We start from the raw sequence: 14,745 nt of genomic DNA, 5'->3' as shown, positions 1-14,745 counted from the left end.
TACCATTAGAAAGCTTGTGTGCGTGCATGCTCTCTCTCTCTCCCGATGACAGTACCACAATGGTTGCTCCTTTCCTCTTTGTGAACAACAAAGTTATGCAGGATTTGAAAATGTGAGCATTTCTTAATTTGTTTTATATAGACTTTGGAATGTAATTTTCGACCCTTGATGTGTGTATGATGAATAGAGAAACTTCTGCCCAATATTCCTGTATTATTGTGGTAGACCTTAAACGATTAAAGCAGAAGTTACATGTTGTACAAAGTTTTGAAAATTATGGAATGTTTTGAAATATTTTCTGTTCACTATCATTGGAAAGAGGAATTTGATTATGATTGAACTGTGCTATTGTAACTCTTCTCAGACTTAACTTCACAAATTGTAACTGTACGAAATCGTATAACATATAAGCGGTCAGGCCAACTGTATGGAATGTTTTGGAATGGTATGTTTCATGTATACTCAGGCTATATTATTAGCTATTTGTTTCACTAGACGACCATCCGGATAAGTTTCACGTAATGTCATCGTGCAGACATTGTTATGGAAACCGAGTAGGAGAGTCCCTTACCTGTCGTTCCCTCCTCCCCTGTATTTTTTTATTCACAATGGCGAAAAATTGACTCGCTACAGCGAATTGTCATTATATAAGACTTTTTGTAAAAGTTGGGAATAAAACCCACACACATTAAAATCGGTATGTAATGGCAGTCTGTTTCTTCAAAACTTGCGTTTTCGCAGATTTCCATGCTATGGCTCACTCGTAAGTTATTTTTCTAATTCCGAGACGACGTGAACGCGTATGTTCAATTTCATTCTGAAAAATTCTAGTAGTATCACTCCAGTGGCTTCTGTGACAAATGTTTCAGTTTTCTTATTCAAACAGAGTCACCCAGGGGCGGTGTGTGATATTGTTGCAGAGTTGTACAACTCCTAATAATTTTGCACTCCATTTGTCGTATTTTCTTCTATGGATTTTCATATAATAAACCTGACATGTATTCGAAATCATGTTAAAATCAACCATCTTCGGTCGTTCGCTGTACTAATGGTTCGTAACGGACCAGCAAACGCTGCTGGCTTCGTATCAAACTCAGGGGGTTTGCTTTTCTACAGCAGCTCCTTAGTGGACAGCGCGGCACAATGAAACTCAGCAGCGACAAGCCTAAGCCTGCATAGCATCAGGTAGCATGCTCGCCAGTATCGGTCTCAGGGAGTTGCACGAGACTAGCAAGTCCTCTATCGAGAAACAGTTCCAATGTCCCCATTAGATTGCTCTACTCTGCGGAGATTACTTCATTCCTAATTTCTCTCCTCTCGCAAAGGTAATTCCTTCCCCTTTTTTTTTTTTTTTTTACAAATTTCATTTACGTTGCACCGCTGCGGATAGGTATTACGGCAACGATGGGATAGGAAAGGGCTAGGAGTTGGAAGGAAGCGACTGTGGCTTGAATTAAGGAACAGCCACAGCATTTGCCTGGTGTAAAAATGGGAAACCGCAGAAAACCATCTTCAGAGCTTCCGACAGTGGTGATCGAACCCACTATACCCCGAATGCAAGCTCACAGCTATGCGACCCTAACCGCATGGCCACTTGCTGGGTAATTTCTTTTCCACGCCATACCAGACCACCCACAATATTACCAACATTTTGCTTCAATGAAAAACAGGACAGCAAATTTTCAGTTCAAGTGGGGCAAAAGTAACTGTGCAAGGCTGAGTGGCTCAGACGGTTAAGGCGCTGGCCTTCTGACCCCATCGTGGCAGGTTCGTCAGTATGTAAAAAATATCCAGCACCTCGGCGTCTCCGAAAACAGTAACAAGTCGTTAGTGGGACGTTAAGCCAATAACATTATTATTAACCCCTTAAGTGGGGAGCTTGGTACACACTAGCTCACTCTCAGGTGGGGAGCGATATCCCTGACTGAAGAAAATATTTAATTACTTGATTAAAAACAATTTTAGACTAAAATGAACTATTGAAGGGCCAAAAGAGAAATATTTACTTGAATATAATGTATTTAATTGTTGAAAAATTTGATTATTTTAATTTTTCAATACTTTATGCAAAACCGTACTAAGTGCTTTCACGCTGTGAAATCAAGATTGCTTCTTCCTAACAGCAAACCTCTGGTTTTTGTTTATACAGTAACTTTCACCTGAATATTTTAGGCAGTTTACTATCAATCTTTGCCTGTAAATAAATGTTTCTATATATGTAAATTGTAGATTTACAAAGTTTACATGTACTTAAAAGGTGTACAATGGAATAAATTATAATATTCACGAAATTTTCTGTTATGTTGGTTAACGCTTTCAAGGGATCAAGTTTATATAGCCTACCTACAATTCATAAGTAACATAAACGGACTATGTTATTCTACAATACAGGTAATATTTACAGTATTTACAGTCTTCACAGTGTTATGTCTTTTACAGCTGTTCATTATGATACACACGGAAGCAGGTCATGCTATATAACCTGTCTTGCCTTCGCATAATTTATATAATTCCATTCCGAAACACGATTGTTTTCTTGTTATGTAAACTTTCCACCCTAGCCACCCTTTCCACAGCAAGAGGTTCTTATCAGTGACATTTTGCCATCAGAGGTATAAGCTTCCGAAAATTTTGCTAACAGGTGGTCAAATACTAGATTTATCTCGTATATTTTGGGAGGAAGTTGTGCATTATTTAATAATAATAATAATAATAATAATAATAATAATAATAATAATAATAATAATAATAATAATAATAATAATAATATTATTTATTTATTTACAGAGTTTACGCCCACATTGGAGCACTTAAATCAGACTACAACAAATTTGTCTTCCTTTTCTTCTCCCAAAAAGTCTTGAGTCTGGTTGACCTGGCTGCCCTCTCCGCATCCGTTATAACATATTATTTCCTGTGTACAGTGGTCAGAGGAAGCCTGATGCATTTATTCTTCAAAATACTTTTCTCGCTTCTGTTTTCTATGGTTTGCATGGTAATATTCAACTCCTCCAAATCACTTTGGACTTCTTTAAACCAATTGTTTTTTTGATTTACTATTCCAAAAGTAATTAAATAATTGTTTTAAAACTCTGTTATCACTTAGTCAAAATATATGACAAAAAAAGGCAATTCTTCTTTTTCATCGTGTCTGTGATGGACTCACTTTCCCGATAGATAACCTCATTCGGCAACAATCTCCACTGTCCATCCACCTGATGTTTCTTGTTTATGATCGTCCTGAGTATCCTTCGATCAACTCGTTGTAAGCGTTCTGTTGTTGATCTAGTATTGAGTTTAAATAATGTTTCACAAGCATAAGTTGCTTCTGGTTTAATAACAGAGTTATAATGCCTAAATTTAGCATTAATCGAAAGACATTTCTTTTTGTATGTAGGCCAAGTTATCCATTGTGCCTGCTTCAGTTTATATATTCTGCTCTCTATTGATGGTTTTTCATTGCAATTCCAAGTGAGATTTTCACCCAAATATTTAAATGTACTTACAATTTCAATTCGTTTATTATTATTTAATAATAGCTCTGAATTTAAAGTTCTGAAAGTAGGCATTATTTTTTTTTATCATACGAAATTTGTAATAAACTTTTTTCGCTACATTTGCAAGTTCTTCCAATTGAACTTTAGCCTCTTCGAAACCATTTGCCAGTATCGCAAGATCATCCGCGAATGCCAAGCAATTTAGTTTGATATTTTTTCCAATTTTGACTTTTGGAGGACATACCTTAGTCCACTCTCGCATGACCTTTTCCAATACACAATTGAACAATAATGGCGAAAGTCCATCTCCCTGGCGGAGGCCTGTTGTAATTGCAAATGATTTAGATAACTCATTTCTGAATCTAACTTTAGATTGAGTATTCTTAAGTCATACCAATCAGGCTAATAAGTTTGGAATGTAGACCAAATAATAATAACAACAATAGTAATAATGTTATTGGCTTCACGTCCCACTAATTACTTTTACGGTTTTCGGAGACACTGAGGTGCCGGAATTTAGTCCCACAGGAGTTCTTTTGTATGCCAGTAAATTACTGACAAGAGGCTGACGTATTTGAGCACCTTCAAATACCACCGGTCTGAGCCAGAATTGAACCTGCCAAGTTGGGGTCAGAAGGCTGGCCAGGCCACTCAATCTGGCGAGAAAAAAAATCTCTTCCGTTGTCATCAGCTCATAGAAAATAGGTGTAGTAAACAAGCGATTGCGAGAAATAGTGTCCTAATTTAGGTTTCTGTACAATCCCCTGCGGCAACAGTATGGCCATAAGAAGCTTTATTTCGTCCTTATTTGTCCGGACACGGTCTTGATCTCAATTCCTTCCTTTCATCTTACTAAACTGGGTTTTATGTGCGATTTCCTGCTCGGCATCTTTTGTCTGTTCAGCTATGTTCTGGCATATCTCATCATAAAAAAGTTAAAATATTTTGCTCAGTTTTGTTTTCCCTAAAAACACTCTCTTTACATCACGATGGAAATTTGGATCAAAGCGGGAATTTCTTTGTCCATGTTCAGCATAAGTTGACGAAGAACTTGCAATGGTTGGATTGTAATCAATATTATTGTCACAACTGGCACTGTCATGATCACTACTTGAACTGGAATCGAACACGTATTGTCTCTTTTGCGACTGCTGAACATTCGCATCAGCTACGCCCAAACCCTGTAGATTCGAGCCTGCAGTACTTATTCCAGGTAATTTCCTGTCACTTACGAATTCCCCTTCGGCAGAACTTACTTCACTAATATCACAATTCTCCCCACTAAATACCAACATTTCGTTTATATGACCCATAAATCATCTTCCTCTAACAGTGCATAACATTCGTTATAGATATTTTAGCGGAAAAAAAATGTAAGAAAAAGGATCGACTAGAACCCTGGTCTCAGCAGTTTGGTCGGAAATCACTAAATATGACTGTATTATGGATGTGTACGATAATAAAATGTTGTGTAACTCGCGATAAACACACACTCCAGTCGTGAAGGAAGAACTCAAGACTGGGGATAATAAATCAGGTCACAGTTCTAAAATGTCATCAGAGAGGTCTGTTCAGTGTCATAATCTCTAGAAATCCCTTCTACAGCAATATTATTACATCCAAGGGACGATTAGGCGATGAGCTAAAGCTTCAGCACAGAGCTATTAGGCCTTAGGTTGTTCTTGCCCGGACTCAGCTGCGTTCTTTATGTTGCAACTCATAGATGACACATTGGTATTGGGAGAACGTAGTTGAAAAATTCACATCAGAGGGCAGACTCATCCAGAATACGCTGCTGAAAAGGAAATAAACCTCTGCAGGCAGGCAACTGAGAAAAGAAGTATAATTTGAGTCGGCGGATATATCCGCGTTCCCCACCGAGCAAGCGACTTGTAGCCGCGGATCTCGCTGCATCGCCTACCGAACATGTTAAGAGTAACTGTAGTTCTTTCTTTCTTTCTTTCTTTCTTAATCTGCTTACCCTCCAGGGTTAGTTTTTTTTCCTCAGACTCAGCGAGGGATCCCACCTCTACCGCCTCAAGGGCAGTGTGCTGGAGCGTGAGACATTGGGTCAGGCGATACAACTGGGTAAGATGACCACTACTTCACCCAGGCGGCCTCACCTGCTATGCTGAACAGGTGCCTTGGTGGGGGATGGGAAGATTGGAAGGAATAGACAAGGAAGAGGGAAGGACGCGGCTGTGGCCTTTAGATTAGGTACCATCCCGGCATTTGCCTGGAGGAGAAGTGGGAAACCACGGAAAACCACTTCCAGGATGGGTGAGATGGGAATCAAACCCACCTCTACTCAGTTGACCCCCCGAGGCTGATCGTAGCAGAGCCGGGAATCGAACCCTGGCCTCCTGGGGTGGCAGCCAATCACGCTAACCACTACACCACAGAGGCGGACTGTAACTGTAGTTACAGTATATAATTAGCCTCTTATTTCCTGGGTTGTAATTGCCAGATATATTGCAGTTTTAGTAGAAATGTAGTTCATTACTTAACGTTAATAGAGTTTCTTGTTATTTCTCTAAGCTATAAAAATGTGACACTGAAAATGTTGGCGCAACACCCATCTTCAGATACCGCCAGCCACCACTGGATTCACCTAACCTAACTTAACCTCATTTGTATCAAGAAAACATATTTCAAGCACCAATAGAGTAATGATAACCTTTTTGCTATAAATTACTCGGAAATAGCTTTTCCTAAATGTAACCAGATGTGAGAAAATACAGTGAAACCTTGTAGTGCGGTTGTCATTAAGATGATTTCTCTCTTAGCACGCCGTATGTTCATATTTCCGATTCATGTCATATTAAATCTATTTAAATATACCTCACTTATTGCACCACAAATTTTCATTATTACCGCTCAGTACAATCACAAATTTCCCAGCCATGAAATTGTGCTGTGTCATCCCTTGTGAAGGGAACGTGATTTCCAATACAGATTAGACGTATGATCGTGATGAGTGTTTAACATCCAAATCTTTACTTGTCTTGCACTGAATATCAACAACACATGCTTGCTTCATAAATTTTATCTATAATTCATGTCTTGCCTTAACTTTTGTTGATTTTGACTGATGATGGTCTCTAGCAAGTCCGAAACTAATTTCATCAAATATATGTAACTTTTTTAAGGTTACAATAAATAGTATTGAATTGGTGGAAACCTTTAACTTTTGTTTTACATTATATTGCTCTTTAATACGGAATAATGTGAAATTTATTACCAATGACAGATTAAAGCCCTCGCCACAGGAGCCAGGTCGGGGAAAGTCCTGCAAAAACAGGAAATAGCCTTGAATTCCGGAAATTTAGAGAATAAATTATAGCTTTGGGAAGCAAGCCATTAGCCTCAGGAAAGTTTTGTTTTGCTATCTGGTTTTCATTGATATTGCTGAATAACCCAGTAAACCGATTTGTGTTTGTGTTTGTGTTGTGGCACTCCCGTTATAGATACTGAAAAATAGCTTATTAATGAAGACAAAATCTAGGAAGTGGACAGGCATCTGCATCTTTCAACTGTGGCACGTATGTTGAAACTCGCACCTTCGAGTTTCGACTTGAGTCATTTGAGGTGTTGTCGCATTCAAGATGAAAGTCAGCGTCTTCTCGCACCTGGCCGAGTTTAACCTCCAAATTCATGGTCGAAAAGTGTGACCAGAAAACCATGTTTTACCCACTGGTTCAAAATATAAGGCTTCAGCTGACATTTGTTTTAGAAAGTATGAGATCTGCAATAATGTGCTGATACTTTTATGGGGGCCCACTGCAAATGTTTTTATATTTGTTGTCAGGTGTTTTACACATCTTTTAATGTACTATTTTTATATAACCCTTTCAGACCGTGTACGCACAATTGTGCGGGTTCATATTTTATTTATATCTGAGCTTATTTGATGTTTTCTTGGTGCTAGACCGGACTGCAGTGCTTGTGCGGGACACGTAGCATGTACTTCAGCTCTTTATATTTAGTACTTGACCACCAGGGGGGCAGGAAGAATAGTTTTAAAAATACAGTTCATCGGCAAGGTGGCGGGAAGCAGTAATGCCTAAAGTAAGTATGTATTTATTGCATTCATATTATTCTAGAAGGTTTACTGAATATCAGAATATAATAAATGAAGTGTGTAAATTGTTTAGCAAACGTAAATTGTGAACTTACAACATTGTACGTATTACCATGAGGTTTTGAATGTTGATACGCACAATTGTGCGGGCTAGGTTTTCCTACAGGCAATGCATGCGGGAGTGCTGGGTGCTACCACCAAAAGGACTGTGAAAGAAGAACTCGTACTCTACGTGAGAAATGTAATGTATAAGGTTTTAATTGTTTAAAATCGTCGCATACTGTAAAATAGAACATTTGATCATGTACATGTGTATATTCGTATGTGCTGAGTTGATTTTTTTAATATTTTTATTTTTTGTAAGTAGTGAATTAAGTTCTGACACGCACAATTGTGTAGGTTATGTTTTTCAGCTGATAGTTCTTATTTTGTGAAATAAACTGTAAAAGCATGTATTTGAGAGCATTTAGTTTTTGACGTACAAACAAAAATTCACACCTCCAGTTTTCTTTCAGGTCTGACGACAAGGTGCTGCTGCCAAAAGGGCAGTAAAAGCAAAACTCGTCCTCAGTGTAGAAATGTAATGTTTCCTTGTGTTTGAACAAAGATTTAATTGTTTTAAATTATTTCCCACTGTAAAATAGAACATTTGATCATGTACATATGTATATTCACATGCATTGAGGTAATTTTTCTTTTTTGTAAGTAGTGAATTTAGTCCTGACATGCACAATTGTGTGGGTGCTTTTTTTCAGATGTTTTTTATTTTGTAGAATAAACTTAAAATATATGTATTTAAGAGTATTTTAGTCAGTTTTTGACATACAAACAAAAATTCACACTGCCAGGTTTTTTTTTCAGGTCTGAGAGGGTTAATAAGGAAAAATGGAGAGGCAGAATGGACCAGACTAAGGGGCACATTGGTTAAGGAGGCAACTGAAGTTTGTGGAAAGACAAGTATGAAAACAAGATGGAATGAAAGAGTGAGAGCAGCAATCAGGAAAAGAAATCTCTTGTGGAAAGAAAGGGATTGGGAGAAAATTAAACCTGATTTTATTAGATCAGAAACCTTGAACAATCATACCAAAACAAGAAACTGAATGTTAAAAGAATGGTTACAGAAGAAGAGACCAAGGCATGGAATATATTCACTCAGAAACTGGAGGAAGACAGCAGAGGCAATAATAAACTACTGTATAGTGTTATCAGAGGTAAAAGGAAACCAATGAATACCATAAAGGCACTTGAAGATGAAAATGGAAATCTGGTTAGGACAGTAAGCGACATGAGAGAAGTCCTGAAGAACCATTTCGACCACCTACTGAACAGACCAGTTCAAGAACAAAATACAGAACTGGAAATCCAAGCCTACAATGAGGAACCTCTCATCACCAGGACAGAAACTGAGACAACTTTAAAATCTATGCCTAAAGGAAAATCTTCAGGTGCAGATGAAGTGAATGCAGACATGATAAAGGCAGCGGGCTTCCAGGGTATACAGTGGGTGCACAGAGTACTAAATACCATATGGACAGACAACAAAATACCTGCAGATTGGAGCAAGGGCGTTATAATTCCCCTGGTTAAGAAAGGCAGCAGACAGAAACCCACCAACTATAGAGGAATAACACTGCTATCTCATGGGTTAAAAATTCTAGAGAAGATCGTAGAAAGGAGATTGAGAACCATTATTTATTTATTTATCGTATGATGAATCTATGTACACACATGTATATAGTTTCAGGATAAATGTGCGTAGTCACAAGTCCGTACAATACTAAAACTCTAGGTCTAGCATTTTGACCCAATCAACTGTTTCATCCGATGTGCGGTGAATGTCCATTAGCGTTCGTATGAAAGCTCGAATTGGGCAGTCAGCAACAGTGTGGTGGGGCAACTGAGAAGAGACACCACAATCACAATCTACAGAGCTAGTCCAACCCCATTTGCACAACAGATAACCACATCTGCCTTGTCCAGTTCTTATCCAATTGATGATTCTCCACTGTCGTCTTGGAAGATTAAATCCTTGTACACGTTTAGAAGGATTCTCAACTAGATGTTTGTCCACTACTGAAGACTGATCCCACTGGGCTTTCCATGAACTGTTAACATGAAAAGAGGTTCTTTCAAGATCCATGGCTGTACGCCAGGGTGGTTTCCTTGATTTCAGTCGTTGATGTTCAATGTGCGTAATATCTTGATGGATGGGTAGTTGGGGGTTCTGCTGAACGTTCTTCCAAACCTTTAGGAGAGCATCTGATCGTCTTAGCGCTGGAGGTGGAATATTGCTGAGAACAGGAAGCCATAGTATGTTCGTGCTCCGAATGCAACCTGTGATTATGCGCATTGCCTGATTGAATTGTACATCGATCTTCTTTGTATGAACACTATTGATCCAAGAGGGGCAGCAGTATTCAGCAACAGAATATGATAAGGCTAATGCTGTTGATCATAGAACATGAGTATTGGCTCCCCGTAATGTACCAGCAAGATTCTGAAGAATATTATTCCTAGCTTTTACTTTAGCAGCTACATTTGAGAGATGTTGCTTGAAATTCAAAGTTCTATCAAGTGTTATTCCCAAGTATTTTGTTGTACTGCAGAACGGCAACACTTGACCTCAGAATTTTATTGTTGGTTTGTAATTAGATTGTCTGTTGCGTAAGTGGAATGTAGATATAACTGTTTTTTGAGGATTTAGGTGAAGGCACCATTTCTTGAAGTATGCATCCAAGGCTTCCAGATCAGTGGCTAAAGTAGTTTCAGCATCATAAAAGTTGGAGCACTGAGTCACCAAACAAATGTCATCAGCATAAATGAATTTTCTTGATGATATGTCTGGGAAGTTGTATATGTACAGACTGAAAAGAAGGGGGGCGAGGACTGATCCTTGAGGCAAATCATCATTTAATTTAAACACTCCACTTCTGTCATTATCAGCGCAGATCTGGATGTACCTATTACTAAGCATATTGCTAAGTAAGGCCGTAAGTTTACGACATGGGATCACACTCAAAAATTTTAGAAGGAGTCCTTCTCGCCAGACAGTATCATAGGCAGCTGATAGATCCAAAAAGGCAGCCACGCTTACTGATTTCCTCTCATATCCATTTTTGATATATGTGGTGAGAGACAGTACTTGATCATTACAACTTCTTCAGGGTCTAAATCCTGCTTGCTCTATAGGAATGTAGCTGTTGATTGTTTCATAAATTCTATTGTAGATCAGTCGCTCAAGGAGTTTATATGTAACACTTAGAAGTGCTATTGGATGGTAGCTTTCCACTTTAGATGGATCTTTATTTGGTTTCAGTATGGCTATTATCTTTGTTTTCTTCATCAGAGGTGGGATGTTTCCAGTTTGTAGAATATTGTAGAATATTAGTGAACCAAAAATTCAGGATAAATTCCATCAAATCCTGCAGCTTTTCCAAGTTTCATACTTTTTATTGCAGCTTTAATTTCCCCTTCTTTGAATGGAGTAGAGAATCCAGAAGACTGTGGTGCTGCTCTTTTCTTGATGTTCAACTTTAATTTGATATCCTTTATGGTTCGCTTGTCTGTTTTTGGAAACTGATATTAGATGATTAGCAAAATCATTCAGATTGATGGCTGTTTTTGATCTCTTAGTTGCAGGGTTTGAAGAATCCAATTTCCTAATTATAGACCAGGCCTTTCTGCTGGAATGGGTGTAATCTAGGGATTCCACTGTTTCATACCAGATCCTTCGTTGACCCTCATCAAAGGATTGAAGGAGACCAGCTGCATTGTCGGAATTAGGATGTTCTTCATATTCTCATAGTAATTCCTCACTCTCTGAACTCCAGCCAGGGATATTCTCCTTACGATATCCTCTAGGGATGCATCGTCTCGCTGCACCTTTTATAACCCCTACAAATCTGCTGTAGTTGTTGTATGTTGGTTTGATCCATCTTATATTGGAGACTGTTTGCTTTGCAAATTCAGTCCAGTTGGCTTTCTTGAAGTTCCACCTTGGTTTAGGATGTGATCGAACAACAGGTAAAGACCTCCCAACCTCCAAGAGAACAGGCCTGTGTTGACTATGTGGGAAATCGTTGAGCACTGTACGTCAAACTTGATTGTGTGAATTATGAAGCCGATTTGTGAAACAAAGATCTGGAATGTAGCCTCAAGACCAGTGAGCTGATTGAAAGGTAGGCAGGTCCTTAGCATCAAAAATCAGATTCAGATTTTCAGTTTCCATCCAGTCCACAAAAATTTCACCATTAGAGTCATCCTTGTTATATCCCCAAAGATGATGATGACTGTTGAAATCACCAAGATATATAGTAGGATACTGCAGAGAAGGTATAGGAGGATTAGGCCAAGTAATATCTGGTGGGTTGTACACATTAACTATTGTCAAGTTTTCAATGTTAACTATAGTAGTAAAAATGTCATTTTCAGAGTTTACTGATAGTAATTGGTAATTTGTTATATCAATCCTGACATAAGTTGCAAGGCCATAATTTTGATGATAGTTAGATGCTACCAATTTAAAGCCTGGAATTTTCCCCCTACTCTGTAATGTAGTTCGTCTGCTGTGTGTGTTTCTTGAAGCACGATGACATCAACTGCATATTTCAGTGCAATCCTGGAAAGGTACTCACATTTCGCTCGACTAATCCCTTCGATATTGAATTGACAAATGCACAGCGATGGTCCAATTCTACGAACTTGAAGGTCCTGAAAAGGACCACACATCCCCTTCTTGTTCGCTCTTTGACCGAGAGGTCGTTTCGACAGTTCGGTCTCATGTTGTTATGCTGGAGTGCATAAATATTGATAATGGAATAAATTACGCACGCTTAATCACTTGTAATAACGGATGCATCAGTGATAGGGTTCTCGCTGTAACCGAAGGATAATGCACATTTTAATATAGAAATTTTCAAGGGACAGAAAAAAAGCTGTAGTTATCACTGTTGCTTTCTTAGCACCACCCAGGGGACACGTGTAGTGCAGTGTAGTCGTTACACAGTTAGAGGAGGAGCAATATGAATTCAGAAGTAACAGGTCAACAATGGATCTAATTTTTATACTGAAATTCAACTCAAGAGCTTAGGAAAAGTATCCTTCCGCATGTGAGCACGTCCCCTGTTCTGCCTTCCCGTCACCGTTCTCCATCTCCATCACAACCAGCTTATCATTAACGCCGTGCGTCTGTCTGACAAGTACTTCATTCTGAAATAGTGAAGCATCAAACGAAATCACTTCCTTTCACATAGCTGTACTTTGATTACGTACCATACCTATTTATTCCTTTATTGACAATGTAAAACCTACAGATTACTGATTAATACCGAGGCAAGAGAAGCAAGCTTTATTTTTATTTCATAATGCAATTTGTGAGCCTCCGTGGCTCAGACGGCAACGCGTCGGCCTCTCACCTCTGGATACCGTGGTTCAAATCCCGGTCACTCCATGTAGGATTTGTGCTGGACAAAGCAGAGGTGGGACAGGTTTTTCTCCAGGTACTCCGGTTTTCCCTATAATCTTTCATTCCAGCAACACTCCCCATTCTCATTTCATAGCATCTATCAGTCATTAATAAATCACTTTGGGAGTGGCGACCCCATCGTACTAATATCCTATATATGCCTCATTCATTACATCCCTGACCTGGTCAATAACTGGCAAACAGGTTGTAGGTTTAAATTTTTTCATTCAGTGCAATTTGTGTGAGGAACATGGAGACTAACAACATAAGTATACGATTCCACTCTTGTGCAACAACTGTTAGTGGCAGTTTCTCACAGTTCAAAAAGCTGAAAAACCCAACCATGAGTGGGATTGCAAAATACAATGTTTCCAGGAATGTTGTAAATATTGTAGTCTTGTCACATGGAAGGTAAAAACGAACTCATGATCCCCTCATGACAACATTTCTGCAGGTAGAGGGCAGTTACGAATATAAAGTAAAGTACAAATTATTATTATTATTATTATTATTATTATTATTATTATTATTATTATTATTATTATTATTATTATTATTATTATTATTGAATACACCAGGGATCCTATTCCCATACCGTGTTAAGGCCCTTCCTGTTTTGTTTACGGCGAGTGCATAGTTTGAACTGAGCTGACACATCGATCTTTCGCTGTAGACTTGGATTTTCCGTGGAGTTTAAATTCCAAGCGAGCGGCGTAAACACTACACAGAAACGCTGGTCAGCTGCGCGGTCTTTTTCATGTCTTCCACAGTCCACAGCAGATTCTAATCTCGTAGGCTGCTGTAAATGTTTAAAACAATTTGGTTTAGATTTCCTACTTAATTCTTCTCCACTTTTGTTAGCTTTAAAGTATTTCACAGGGGACTTAAGCGTCACAGCATCACACACTTCTTGCTTACAGCTGGCAGCCATTATGAATACTGAACATGCTGTTGCAGCCAGTATTGCCAACAGTTTTCTTGGATCCATCTTCAACGTCGCACATATTATGCAAACTTATCAGCGATGGAATGAACTCGAACAAAACTTACTTACTAAGTACACAGTGCAATAAGATATCAATATCATATTAAATAATTATTATTTTTCTACATACACCACTGAGAACAATAACTATTCATAGCTATCTACGTGTGGAATATAAGAGTTGGTAATGAACCCGAATAACATACAACCTGTGATATATTTTCCATATTTATACAGGGAAAAAATTTTTAATTCGTTAAGTCAGTTCACCAGAATATCTAACCAAACTGAAGAATGCGCCTGACTTCAGGAACAAGTAACAAACCTAGGGAACTATTTAACACTGCGGAAGCCTTTTCACCGACCAGAAGTCTGACTAACATCAAAGGGACCGCTAAGGTCTTGAGTTGACTCTCAGTATAGCACCCGCCTTACTCGCTATAGTGGACTTCTACTGTATTAGTTTATTGAAAATTCAAATATGCACACATATCTATCTGTATATTTTCCTTATGCAGTCCACTAAAGGAATTCAGCATCTTATGCATGATTAAAACTTTGGAGAGATAAAATATATTTTATTCACTGTAGTACTGTCCTTTCATAAATTAGCATGAATGCTTAAGCGACATTCACCTATGCACAAGCAGCTGCACTTCTCTTAACATCACAGTACTGAAATCTACCCCATCAAAGGACATTATAATATGTATCACTT

At 38.4% G+C, this 14,745-nt stretch overlaps 1 protein-coding gene across 2 annotated transcripts in view; it reads left to right on the top strand.

Annotated features, from left to right (window-relative positions):
- Positions 1 to 14,745, top strand: part of LOC136858236 (lysine-specific histone demethylase 1A-like) — a 440,612-nt gene that overhangs the window by 114,508 nt on the left and 311,359 nt on the right. The gene's annotated exons all lie outside the window — the stretch shown is intronic.

This window comes from Anabrus simplex, chromosome 1 (assembly GCF_040414725.1).
Source record: "Anabrus simplex isolate iqAnaSimp1 chromosome 1, ASM4041472v1, whole genome shotgun sequence".
Classification (NCBI taxonomy): Eukaryota; Metazoa; Arthropoda; class Insecta; order Orthoptera; family Tettigoniidae; genus Anabrus; species Anabrus simplex.
This window is presented reverse-complemented; position numbering and strand designations above follow the sequence as displayed.